Source organism: Argiope bruennichi, chromosome 7 (assembly GCF_947563725.1).
Source record: "Argiope bruennichi chromosome 7, qqArgBrue1.1, whole genome shotgun sequence".
In the NCBI taxonomy this organism is placed as follows: domain Eukaryota; kingdom Metazoa; phylum Arthropoda; class Arachnida; order Araneae; family Araneidae; genus Argiope; species Argiope bruennichi.
Window position 1 is genome coordinate 60,717,804 of NC_079157.1, and position 13,178 is coordinate 60,730,981.

Here is a 13,178-nt window from a genome sequence, read left to right on the forward strand (position 1 = left end):
TATAATTTATAATTAATCAAAAAAAAATTTTACTGAATAATTTTTAAGAACCTATTAAAGCACAAAAAGTATTCAACATTTATTTCGTTTCCTTACAATATTTTTTAATCCTAATTAATTTTTTCTGAATATTATTATATATACTTTATGACATAATTTTTAATTCTTATTTTTTATTTTTATTATTATTATTGAGATCCTGATATTATACTATCGCGTCATGCTATCGAATCATGCTAAATATAAATTTTGTAACCACATTTATTTTTTGTTTGTTTGACGTCTTTTTTTTAATAGCATCTAATTATATTTTGTCTAAAAAAATTCTTACACCATCTTAAAATTGAAAAAAAAAATCTTTTTGCTAAGTCCGATTTTGAACGACTTTTTTCAATAATTTTAATTGATAAATTTATTATAAAATATTATAAAAATTAAGTAAATTTTGTAACAAAAGACTTCATTGCCTTGTTAATTGCAATGTTTGATAAAATTATGCTTGCTACATGTAGTTTTAATTTACTCACACTTGCTTTGACGATATCAAGAATAGTTTTGAGAGCACTTTATCTTTCTATATGATTAAAAGCAAATTTAAAAAATAAAATATGGATAGACAAATTATCCCTAAAACTTTATCATACCAGGATGTTTTGATCACAGGTGTTGAAATTTCTTTTAAAATTCTCTTTTTTAAATGAAAGAGGTTTTAAACATTTCAATTTGAGAAAAATGTAATTTTTTTAAAAAATATATCGGGTTTTTTTTTCTCTTAAAATATTTCACATACGAAAAAAATAAAAAAAGGTTGTCCTTTGAAACCTCGTCAACGGACGTTATCTTCCAGAAAATTTCTCGCATTCTCTCCAATAAGCGTTAAATCTGTGGGGCTCAAACGTCTTCCTGTTGGTATGGTGTGAAAGTTTGGAGAGGATAGAGGTGCCAGCTCAGATGTCGTCCTCGTCATCTGACCGTGGTTCTAAGTTCGTCCAAAAACGGTCCTTAGTGTTATTTTAACCCTTTTAAGACATTTTTTTTCTAGTCATATTATGTTAAAATATTTTTAGGCTTGAAATTAGAATAATAAAAGGGATTCATTTAGCTTATTAGATAAATTTAATTTGATTTGATTAATTAGCTTGGTTAATTAATAATTAAGTAACAAATCAAGACGCATCATTTTGTGTGAGATAAAGAACTGAAGCATATAAGTTTCTGTCTTTCTAAAAAAATTTGTCAGAGCTTTTGCCAACATACATAATTTTATACAAAGATTGATAAATGTGGTGGGAAGCATACTAGCCACGGCCCTAGAAAGGGTTAAAATGGGACGTTAATATAACTAAACTAAACCAAACCAAACTAAACTCTCCGATAAAAGTCTTATTCTCCTCCCCTTATATCCCTCCTATCACATAAAATTGTGGATCTTGAATAAAGTAACGAATTCCTTGCATGACAATGAAGAATAGTCATTACAAAATATAGTAATTTTTGTGTTTTTTGGTGTAAATTTTGTATTTTACTGAATCTTTCTTGCGCGTATGCATTTTGGGCTGCTCCCCCCCCCCCCGACAGATCGATACACAGAATAACACGGGATTTGATGCGGAATGAAGTTGTAGTCACAAGATGACGAATCATGTTTCATTGATTTAAATCATTATGCGTGTGAGTTATTGAATTTATATTTAAAAAAAATTGAGACCAATAAACTTTAGCCCTTTCAACAGATTTCTTTCAAAATTGAATTAAAATCTATATCATAGATGCAAAACCTGTGCACCAAATTTTGTTTATCTTGAACTCGAAGTTTTTTAGTCATCGTGTTGAATAACCAAATAGAATGGATTGTCTCTGAGTGGATTTTATTCAAATGATAATGATAAAAAAAATCTAAACATTTTGTCTAATGTCAATAAATCAAATTTCATTCATTTAGCTTAAAGCGTTTTTAAATTATGGAGATCATAGACAAATATAATGCCAGAAATGCGTTCTTAGAACTCGGAGTGGAACATGGAGATGCCCCACAATCTATATATATATATGATGATGAATTTCGAATCCTGTCGACTAAATAATTTGTAATGCTTTTTGTTTAGGTAGAATGCAGGTTCGAAGCAGTGAAGGGACTTGGTATTTTTAATTCCGTTTTATTCTCTCTCGGGAGGCAAACATGATTATTCACAAGAAGGCGCAGCTCGGCACAAAAGCAAAAGGCAAAAAAGGGGCGAACAAATGATCACTATTCTCATATAACATAGGATTTCTGGCCAGGTGCCACTTCAATACCCGTGTTGACTTTTGATACGTTTTCAAGGGCAACCGAAGATATCACTTTCATTTGATACGTAGCACTGATGGCGCTTTATTTTTACAAAGGGATTAATTAAACCGAAAGTGGAATTGGATCAAGAAATAAGAGAATATTTTAGAATGAAGTTACGATGGGCTAAATGAAGATAAAGTTATGGAAATTAATTTGGATTAAATTGAGAGTTTAAATTGTGATTACATATATATATATATAACGAATTTGTAAAAGCTCCATCTAACTCAAAAGTAGTTGAAATGGCGGGGGTTGAAATTTCGCTATAACTTATACGCTTACTGTGTATTGAAGATATAAAAATAAATCCAGTTGTCCGAATGAGTGCCTCCTTAAGAAGAACAAGTTTTCGATATAATTTTTTTTCGATAACTGCAATATCTTAGAAGTTTGGGACTACAAAGTGATTTTCAAGCCCTCATTTTGACTATTTCTAACATCAACAATTTATATTGTCAGACAGTAACTTAGATATAAAGAACCTACCTTTGCCTTCCAACTTGCCGAGAGCATTATTTTTTAACGATCGCGATACTTTCTCTGTACGTCGTTTATGAGAAAGTGAAAATGTATACTTAATTGAATGACCTTATTTTATTTTCTCTACCTGTGTGTCTGATGAAACAAAGAGGAATGGCAAGCTGCGCAGCTGACCGTGTCGGAGAGAGGAGTACTGCCCCATAGAAAGAAAGACCTTCGGACTAATGATGTGAAGTGGATGACGTGCTATAGACAATAATAACTTATAAATAATTATGGTAACAACACGTAACTAAGAAATCGGATGTTGGAACTTCTAGTTTAAAATATAGGACATTTAATTTTTATAGACTTGTATGACACCAATTAATCTTATATGTTTTCCAGTTGTTTGATGTAACATTTGAATGCTGGAAATAATTAAATATGTTTGATTGTTAGTTTAAAATGTTAACATCTTGAAGTGTTTGGAAATTAGCGTCTTATGAACGAAGAAAAACGTTTTACAATTGTAATAATTAGTTCAGATGCGTTACTGTTGGTAGTATGTTTGATTGGCATAGATTTCTAACATACGGAAGTGTTCAAATACTAGAATTCTTTCAAATAAAGAAGCGGGTTTTTTTTTTTTCAATTTAAACAATGACATTAGCATATTGTGCAGTATTGCCGTTAGAGTTGATATGTATGATGCAAAAGCCAAATTTGAACGGAAAAAAAAATCGCTTTTGAAAAGTAGAAAGACTTTTACTACAATAATTTTAATATTTAATTTTCGAAAGAATTATTCTTTTTATAATGGACGATTTCAGACTTAAATGAAGGTCCGCCTCAGTTTAGAATGTTACCTCATATAAAAAATCTCAATAAAAAGTCACGCATTCTTTAAAAGGAACCTTTCCTTTTATTTATTTTCTTATTATATTATTTACTTTTTATCTACTAATTATTTATTTTACTCTTATTTTATTTATTCAACACTTTTTATTTTATTTATTTACTTTTTTTGATAAAAATAAAACTATGTAGCAAGTATTTCTACTTCTGAAAGTAGAGAAAATGTAAATAATGTAATATTCAAAAAAAATTTCACCTTGAGCTGTTAATGAATTTTCACTTGTTAAATTGCACGAGTTCAACCCCCCCCCTCCCTCCGAAAAAGAACGTTTTATGAATAATATATGTTCTTATTTTGATTTGCCATGATCTGACAAATCATGTCAGATCAATAATATGATTTGTTGCTTTTATGGCAAACTTTTATTTGTTTCTTTTTATGACCAAAATCTGTTAACCAATAGTATTAAAAACGTAGATGAGCTGGTTAAAAATATGATGTCTAAACACGATCATAGACAATATAATCATCAAATTGATTATTATAGTGTTTTCTAAGTGATTCTAAAATACCAATTTCTAACTGAATATCAATTATCTTGCAAAAAAGTAAAATATGCTGCTCAAATTATGTATTTCATTTTGCAATATTCATCATATGAAGAATAATTTTTTATTACAATCTGCATATTTTGCGCAATAAAAATAGGTTTTGTTATTTAAATTCATTCATTATTCAGGAGCTTTTGTTATTTTGGCGCTCCTTTGGTTTGATGTTCGCCACATTACTGAGAATAAACTGAATTAAAATAAAGCAACGATTATAACTTTCATTCAACTATGAGTAGTTGTACTAAATGCATAATACTAATTAATCGCCAAAGATATCATGCTTGTTTATTGACTACTAGCCACATTTGGTGACCAGCCAGTTAGCCAGTATTAATGCTGTCTAAAGTGTTTAATTAAATGTTTTATGTAATTTTGTCTCATAATAGTTTTTTTCAGGAAAATATTTTTAAGATTCAAATTTGAATAGTCATATAATTCACTTATATTATTATGTAGACCTTAAACCATTTTATTTATTGTATTATCTCTAATTTTCTATCAGTCTCCGTAAAATTCAATTTTCAATTAAACTGGAAAAGATGAAGCTGAAATTAATATAAAGATACTTTTTTTTACTGAAACCAGCATGTAATTTTAGAAAAAGTATGAGAACTGAATGCAGAGTCGTTCAGCAGTGAGGTCTTATGAGCATCACGATATAATTTTCATAATTTATTATATCTCAACGAATTATTTAACAAAAATTTCAAGGATTCATAATGACATTCAGTTTTTGGTTTTATTTCCAAAGGATTTAAATGATGTCAATAATAATATTTTATTTTTTTCGGTTTATAAACATATTTCAAAAAATTATGAAATTTAAATTTTAGACAGTCTTTCGGTCTTAAAGAATCATATTATGCAAAATATTCTTGACATCTATGACATGTATCTATCTTTTGCGATCAAATCTAACCAATTTATTAAGTTTTGAATATTTACAGTTTTAGAACAATCAACATTTTTATAATCTAGGCTATTCACTCTTGAGAAACCCTGGAAGATGATTGGCTTCTTTGAGACGGTCGATAAAGTAATCTAAAATCGCCTGTTTTTGTATAATCATGATATTGGAAATTTTCATAAATCCGTCAGCTTTAGTGATTTATTTAGTTGATTGAAGTAAAACACTTTTTATTTAAGATATTAGCGTTTCAAGAATTTTTTGTTAAATATGATTCACAGAGCATAGGATATATGTTAAAATTTAACATGCGTAATTCATCAACATTTATTGACCCCCATTACATAAAATATAATCATTTATTTCATTTAGACCATTTGTTAGCAAATGTATGTCTACTATTAAAGGTTTATAAATTAGCTGTTGGGCACCAATTAGAATAGATAAACATTTTAAACCATATTTTCTTTAAATAAAACTGTTTAGTTGAATTAGTAATATAGGTATTGTAAAAGATCTCAGAAAACGTTTCCTTGCATTTTTTTTCAAAAAATATCACGTTACATTTCATACAGAAACGTGTTGAAAATTACAGTTTTATATGTTTAATTTGGAATGACAGTTAGTTTTTTTTTTTTTAATTTGAACTTTTTTTAATATGATAACAACGTGTTGATAAAACTTTTTTTTTTCCTATTAACGTGAAACGCACTCGTGCAGCTTAAATTTTATTTTTAATTTCTGTGAAATAAATTGTTGAAAAATATAATTCAATTTTTTCTTAAAAATCCATTTACAATCTAAATTTAATTTATAAATCAAAACATTATATCATTAAAAATATTATTTTTTTGACTTCAATATGACGTAAAAATCAATTTTGGGCTGCCATATTTTTCGAACTTATAGCACAAAAACGCAGAAATTTCGCTTAATTTTTAATTAATTAATATTCCATTGAAAAATTTAAAAAAATTCGCTCCATGTTGCACATTTCTAGACTCTAAGGTATACATATGCCAATTTGGTAGCTGTAGATCGAACGGTTTGGCCCGTAGAGCGCCAATACACACACGCACACACACACACATTGAGCTTTATTATAAGTATAGATCTCATGCTGTTAAACCTAAAGTTCGCCAATGGCACGTGGTAAATATGCAAACACCGAAGTATATATATTTTTTTAAAAAAATCGATAATCTTTAAATTTTTTTACTCCAATTAATAATTTTGAATATTCAAATGAATTAAATATTAAATTGAATATTTTGAATATTCAATTTAAAACAGACGATTTTTTCTCCACAATATAATTGAAAAATTAATGGATAAATTCTTACTTTCTATCATAAAATGGTAGTTTTTGCATTTAATTAAAGCAAGAATAATTGCAAACGATAGTTAATTTCTTCTAATATATTTAAAATGCGTAAATAAGAATTTAGATCTTGTCAAAAGATACAAACTTCCGGATTTGCTTAAAAACTTCAAAGCTTTTCAATAATATAAGCTTTCTAATACGTCTGTATTTGTATACTATTTTTATAACATTTGTAACTTAATATTATTTAGTTTGAAATAAATACTGAGCTGTATGATAACGGTAAATTCATTCTGTGTGGTTACTTCAAAATTTAATATTCCATTGTTTTCTTTCTGAGAACTGAAAAGAATTTGAAAACAAAGAAGAAATAAAGAAATCTACCGTTGTCTAGCAAATTACAGAAAGAAATTTTATTATCGTGTCAGAATATGATGTTGTTTAGGTTTGAGGTTTTTGAAGTCTCAAAATACGTAGGCAACAAATTGGCAATTTATCGCATTTGAGGCATCCTTTTTCGATTTTAGTGTTATTAGAAAATAATGCAAAAGGTTGTCACATTTGGTGATTTATCGCCAACAAAAGCTACAACTTGGCGCGAATGCCCGCCATTTACCCGATTTCCTGCTTTGGAGCTTGACCGATTTTGAGATAAAATAAACACACCCATCGTTTTTCTAAATATCGACGCATTCGTAATCTGATAGTCTCGTGATTGTTTCAAACCGGTTTAAGCTAGTTAATGATTTAAATTAATTAAGACAAATAATGACTTAAAAAATAATAATGTTCTCACATGATAACTTGAAATTTGCGAACGTAGATTTCATTCTTATTATTTCAAGTAATGTAAAAATATATTTGATTTTAAATGTTGTGAAATTAGTTTTTGTGTGATAATATGCTTTAAAGTAAATGAGACAAATGTTCGAAGAATTATTTTTTATTAAATTTTAAACCATAATAAAATCTTGAAAACTATGTTCTTAATTACCATTTATGAGCAAAAAGCTTAACTACATGAGAAATTTAGTATGACTAAAGCCATCGATCATTCCTATAGTAGAGTATTGCAATCGGGGCAATTACCTGCATTTATTCGTCTCGCAGTTTATGAGAATCATGCCAGCCTAAAAATATAATCATCTTGATAAGTTATTTCAAATTATTCAAGACTAAAATCCACATCTCAGCAACCACATTTCGTAATTACCATGACGTAATTATAGTTTTATGCTTCTTAAAGACAATGCACAGAAGTTAAAATGGCGTTCATACGAGTGGCTTAAATAATTAATAGTATCCGTTTGTCAGAAATATAGGCTAAAATCATTCATTCTGTAAAACAGCTCATGTAGAATATTCTGATAATATGTAGATCAGATATGAACAGCTCAATTTTCACAGTATGAAACCTTACACAATTTTAGGTATTAAAATATGCTGAGGATATGTCTAAGGGAATATGCTGAGCCTTAATGGAATGAGGCAATTTGAGCTAAAATTATAAGCAATTGTGGTTCTATTATTTTATTGAAATCCTAGTTGAAAGTAAAAACTAATTCAATCAAAAATGAATTAATTTATTTTACACATGCCTAAACATATATATATTGTAATGCCAACGTGATTAATTAGTTACTATTAACAAAAATCGCTTAAAAAAGTCGGATAAAATTAATAATCATCGTTATTATTAATAATTAGTGGAACTGATTAAATGATTTATCATAGTTGTCTTGAATAATTACAGCGATTATTATTAGTAACAACAATAGTAATAACAATTTTATGCAACAAAATGGTATTCAAACCATTTGGATCCAACTATTCACTACACCATTTTTTTAATATTGATCATTACGTTTTTCATTAAATATAATAACCTATCACTGCTCTGTTTCTTTATATAGTGCATAGTAATTATTAATGGAGTTCTTTATGGGTGATTATATAGTAATTACAAATTTAATAAAGAAAATTGAAATGATCAAATATAATAATATTTGAGCCATTTATTTTGAAAATGGAGCAAGTCCATTTTTTAAAAAAAAATAGAGATGATGGTAATTATAGCTAAAACCTATTATGATCTATTTATGCGTAAACAATTTAAAGTTAAAAACAAAATCAGATTCTAGTATTTTGGAGATGGCAATTTTAGCTCTTAACAGTTTTGAAAATCTGTTTATTTTGAAAGTGGTGCAAGTTCATCTTAGATTGAAATTATTTTTGTACGAATATATTACGGCAAAATTTAGCTACTGTTGCTGTATTGTAAAGCAAAAGTGACCGTTTGACATCATGTCTGAAATCTAGGGTGTTTCTATCTATCTATCTTTGATAATGAAAATCGTTGATGGTACAGTGTTTCATAAATAATAAAAAGTATATCTTAATTTTGTGTTTCGATCATAATACAGCATCATGTGTGCATCTCTGATCAGATCTGCATCAAAATAAAACTGCATCCAGTTAGGCCCGCATCTAAATAGATCTGCATCTAATTATATCTCAATCAGGTCTGCATCTAATTACATCTGCATCTATTTGGACCTGTAAGTAACTAGATAAATTTAAATCTGCATCTAATAAGGCCTGCATCAGATCTGCATAAAATTAGATCCAATTCTAAATAAAACTGCATCTAATTAGGCCTGCTTCAGATCTGCATTTGATTAGATCCATATCTAAATAGATCTGCATCAGGTGTGCATCTAATTAGATCTGAATCAGGTCTGCATCTAATTAGGCCGCATCAGACATGCATCAAATTTGAACTGCATGTAATTACATCTAATTAGACCTGCATCTAAATAGAACTCCATCTAATTGGGCTTGCAGCAAGTCTGCATCTTATTAGGCCTGTATGAGGTCTGCATCTAATATGATTCATATCTAAATAGATCTGCATCAAGTGTGCTTCTAATTAAGCCCTCATCAGATTAGGTCAGCATCAGTCATCTAATTAGGCGGGCATCAGATCCTCATCTAATAAGGCCCGTCTCTAAATAGATCTGCATCTAATTAGACCTGCATCAGGTGGGCATCTAATTAGGCCCGCATCAGACCTGCATCTAATTAGACCGACGTCAAATCAGCATCTAAAAAGGCCTGTCTATAAATAGATCTGCATCTAATTAGATCTGAATCAGGGATGCATCTAATTAGACCCGACTCAGACCTGCATCTTATTAGATCGGCATCTAATTAGAACTGCATGTAACTAGATCTATTTAGATCTGCATCTAATTAGGCCTGCATCACTCCTGCATCTAAGTAGAACTGCATATAACTTGATCTAATTAGATCTGCATTTAATTAGGCCCTCATCAGATCTATCATCTAAATAGAACTGTATCTAATTATGCCTGCATCTAGTCTGTATCTAATTAGGTCCCCAACAGATCTGCATCTAATTAGATCCATACCTAAATCTGCATCAGCTTTTCATCTAATTAGATCGGAATCAGGTCTGCATCTAATTAGGTCAGCATCAGTCATGCATCTAATTAAGCGCGCATGATATCCGCATCTAAATAGAACTGCATCTTATTAGCCTAGCATCTAATTATATCTGAATCAGGTCTGGATCTTATTAGACCCGCCTCAGAACTGCATGTAATTACATCTGCATCTATATAGAGCTGTAAAAGAACTGTATATATTCAAATCTGCATCTAATAAAGCCCACATCAGATCTGCATTTAATTAGATCCGCATCTAAATAGAACTGCATCTAATTAGGCCTGCGTCAGATCTACATCTAATTAGATCCATTTGAGCCATTTAATTTGAAGGGCAAGTCCATTTTTGAAAAAAAAATAAGATAATGGTAGTTATAGATAAAACTTGTTATGATCTTTTTATGCGTAAACAATTTAAAGTAAAAAAAAAATCAGATTCTAGTATTTTAGATATGGCAGTTTTAGCTCTTAACAGTATTGAAAAATCCGTTTATTTTGAAAGTGCTGCAAGTCCATCTTAGATTGAAATTATTTTTGACCGAATATATTACGGCAAACTTTTGCTCCGGTTGCTGTATAGTGAAGAAAATGTGGCCGTTTGACATCATGTCTGAAATCTAGGATGTTTCTATACCGTCGTCTGTGTTTCCTCTTCATCTTATTTTTAATTTCTTGGTGTAAACAGTGGAATTATGGGACGATAGAAGAAATGCCAGAAGACATTGTTATTATCCAATCCAATGTAACCTCATGCAAAAGCAACGAATCAGGTGAAAGAGTTTCAAGAGCTGCACGACACAGAAAATCTGAAACTCGCAAGAACACTCGTGTCATTTAATTTTTGTTCATTTAAAAGAGTTAAAAGTGTATTACGAAAAAAAAAAGATTAACATAAAAATATCCATTTCATTTCTGTCTATCTATCTTTGATATTGGAAATCGGTGGTTGTATAATATTTCATAAATAATAAAATGTATATCTTAATTTTGTGTTTCGATAATAATATGTTTACTTCCGACAGTTTGGCAACACTTTTATCAGCTTGCAAAAAAGTTCCAATTCAGTTTCTAATAAATACTAGACAAATCGACAATTTGTTTCTTTGTTCTCGGCGTACAAACACTCTTAACAGTTTCATTCTTATTTGAAAAATAAATAACGGATTGTGGTTTTTCTTAATAAAAAATGGCTCAAAACGATTACAATGGAAATTATAACTCTGATGCATCTGAAAGTGAATTTGGTAAGTATCAAAAAAAAAAAATTCTGGGTAATAACGCCACTTCAATAAAATCCTCATTTGCAAGTAATTTTATTATTTTTATTTTGTTTGTAGAAGTAAGACCCATGGCAATCGGTAATAAAAGAAGACTCTTGGAATCAGGATCTGAATACGAAGGCAATTCGGATCAAAATTATTCAAAAAAATTCCAAAAAAGAAGAAGAATAGTTGAACTATTGACTTCGTCATCAGACAAGGATGATGCTACAGTTGAAAGTTGCGAAGAGAACAAGGTTACTTATATCCAAAAAATAAGAAAAGTCAATCGAAATATTGGAAACAAATACTACACAAAAATAGGTAAAATTATTCCAGAGAAAAAATTCGTGAATAAAGACTACCAATGCACAAGAGGATGTACAAAACTAATTACTGTGGAAGAGCGGAAAAAAATTTGAAATTAATTTTGGAAGCGCCCAAGGAATTACAAAGGAGCGCAAAGAATTTTAGTTTTAAATATTATTTGAACACAAATCGTGGAGATATTTTAGTATGTAAAACATATTTTCTACACACTTTTAATATCTCTAAAGGACGACTGGACCGTGTACTGAAAGCAGAAGCTGTGGAAAAGATTTACGTGGCCAGGCAGATGGATCTTCCTGGAAAACTAATGAAAATTTGGTAAATGATATAAAGCAACACATTCAACGTTTTCCTCAGTTTGAAAACCATTATACAAGGAATTACAATCCAGGGAGAAAATATTTAAACACAGAACTAAATGTAAGAAAAATGTATAATTTTTATATGGATCAATGTACATTGAATCAGAGACCTTATGTAAATGATTGAATTTATAGAAATATTTTTAAAACACAATTCAATTTGTTTTTCCATCATCCACGCAAAAAATGTGATATGCTTAATATGCACTGTAAACTCTATTGAATTATAAACCTACATTATCTGGTACCACAAAATACAAAAAATATATCCATTAATACTTACCAATATTTTTAAATTTATTGAAATGCAAACCTTTAAATAACTCGCAATAACAAAAAATGGACTTGTCCCATTTTCAAAATAAACAACTCATTTATAGATTGGTACTATTTATAAACTGAATCATTCATCGGGCATGATTAAAGAAAATTATTCTCTACACTTAATAAGTCCACTATTGCAAACTGGGTTTACAAATTCAATTTTAAATATTTTTTGGATAACAGGTTTTCATAAAAAATGTATCCAAAATGTTGATTAGATTTTTTACATAAAATTTATCAAATTTTTATTATTATTCTTTATTAGCATATTCCAGAACCTTCATTCAAGAGTATATTTTCACAAAAATATATTTTACACCACTTTAACAAGTTTAAAAGTCGATTTTTTTGCAGAGTTGTAATTTTTTTTTTAAATTTATATTCTTTATGTTCGAAAAGGTTTCTTTATAAACCGTTTAATTTTATTTCTAAGTATATCTTTGGGGGAAGTTACACTGATTTTTCTTTTTGAATTTGCTTCTTCATCTTCAAATGATATTTTCTCAAATTTTATTCTTTGATAGAATTTCTTTGCGGAAAACCTCATAAAGTAAAATCTAATGAATATCCTTTTTTTTTCAAATTTAGTATAACGATTTCTCAATATGTTTTGCAGTTCCTGAAATAAAGAATAAGTAATCTATTCAATAAAAATATTACACGGCTGTGTCAGTGCTTCACAACGTAAATAAAAAGATGAAAATTTCGTGTTATTTATCAGTTTAACACCATTATTTAAACAATAAATAAAAACTGTTCCTAAACTTTCTGTTTAGTTCAGAAACTAGATAATATACTTCTTTATCTATTTGAAAAATTTTAAGTAAACATTTTATAAACCTCAAAACTAGAATATTTTTGTTTTATACTTCTTTTTAGCCTTTCTTCAAATTAAAAAAAGGTACTTAACTAATCTATTTTGGTTTTAAAGATGTTTATTCAAT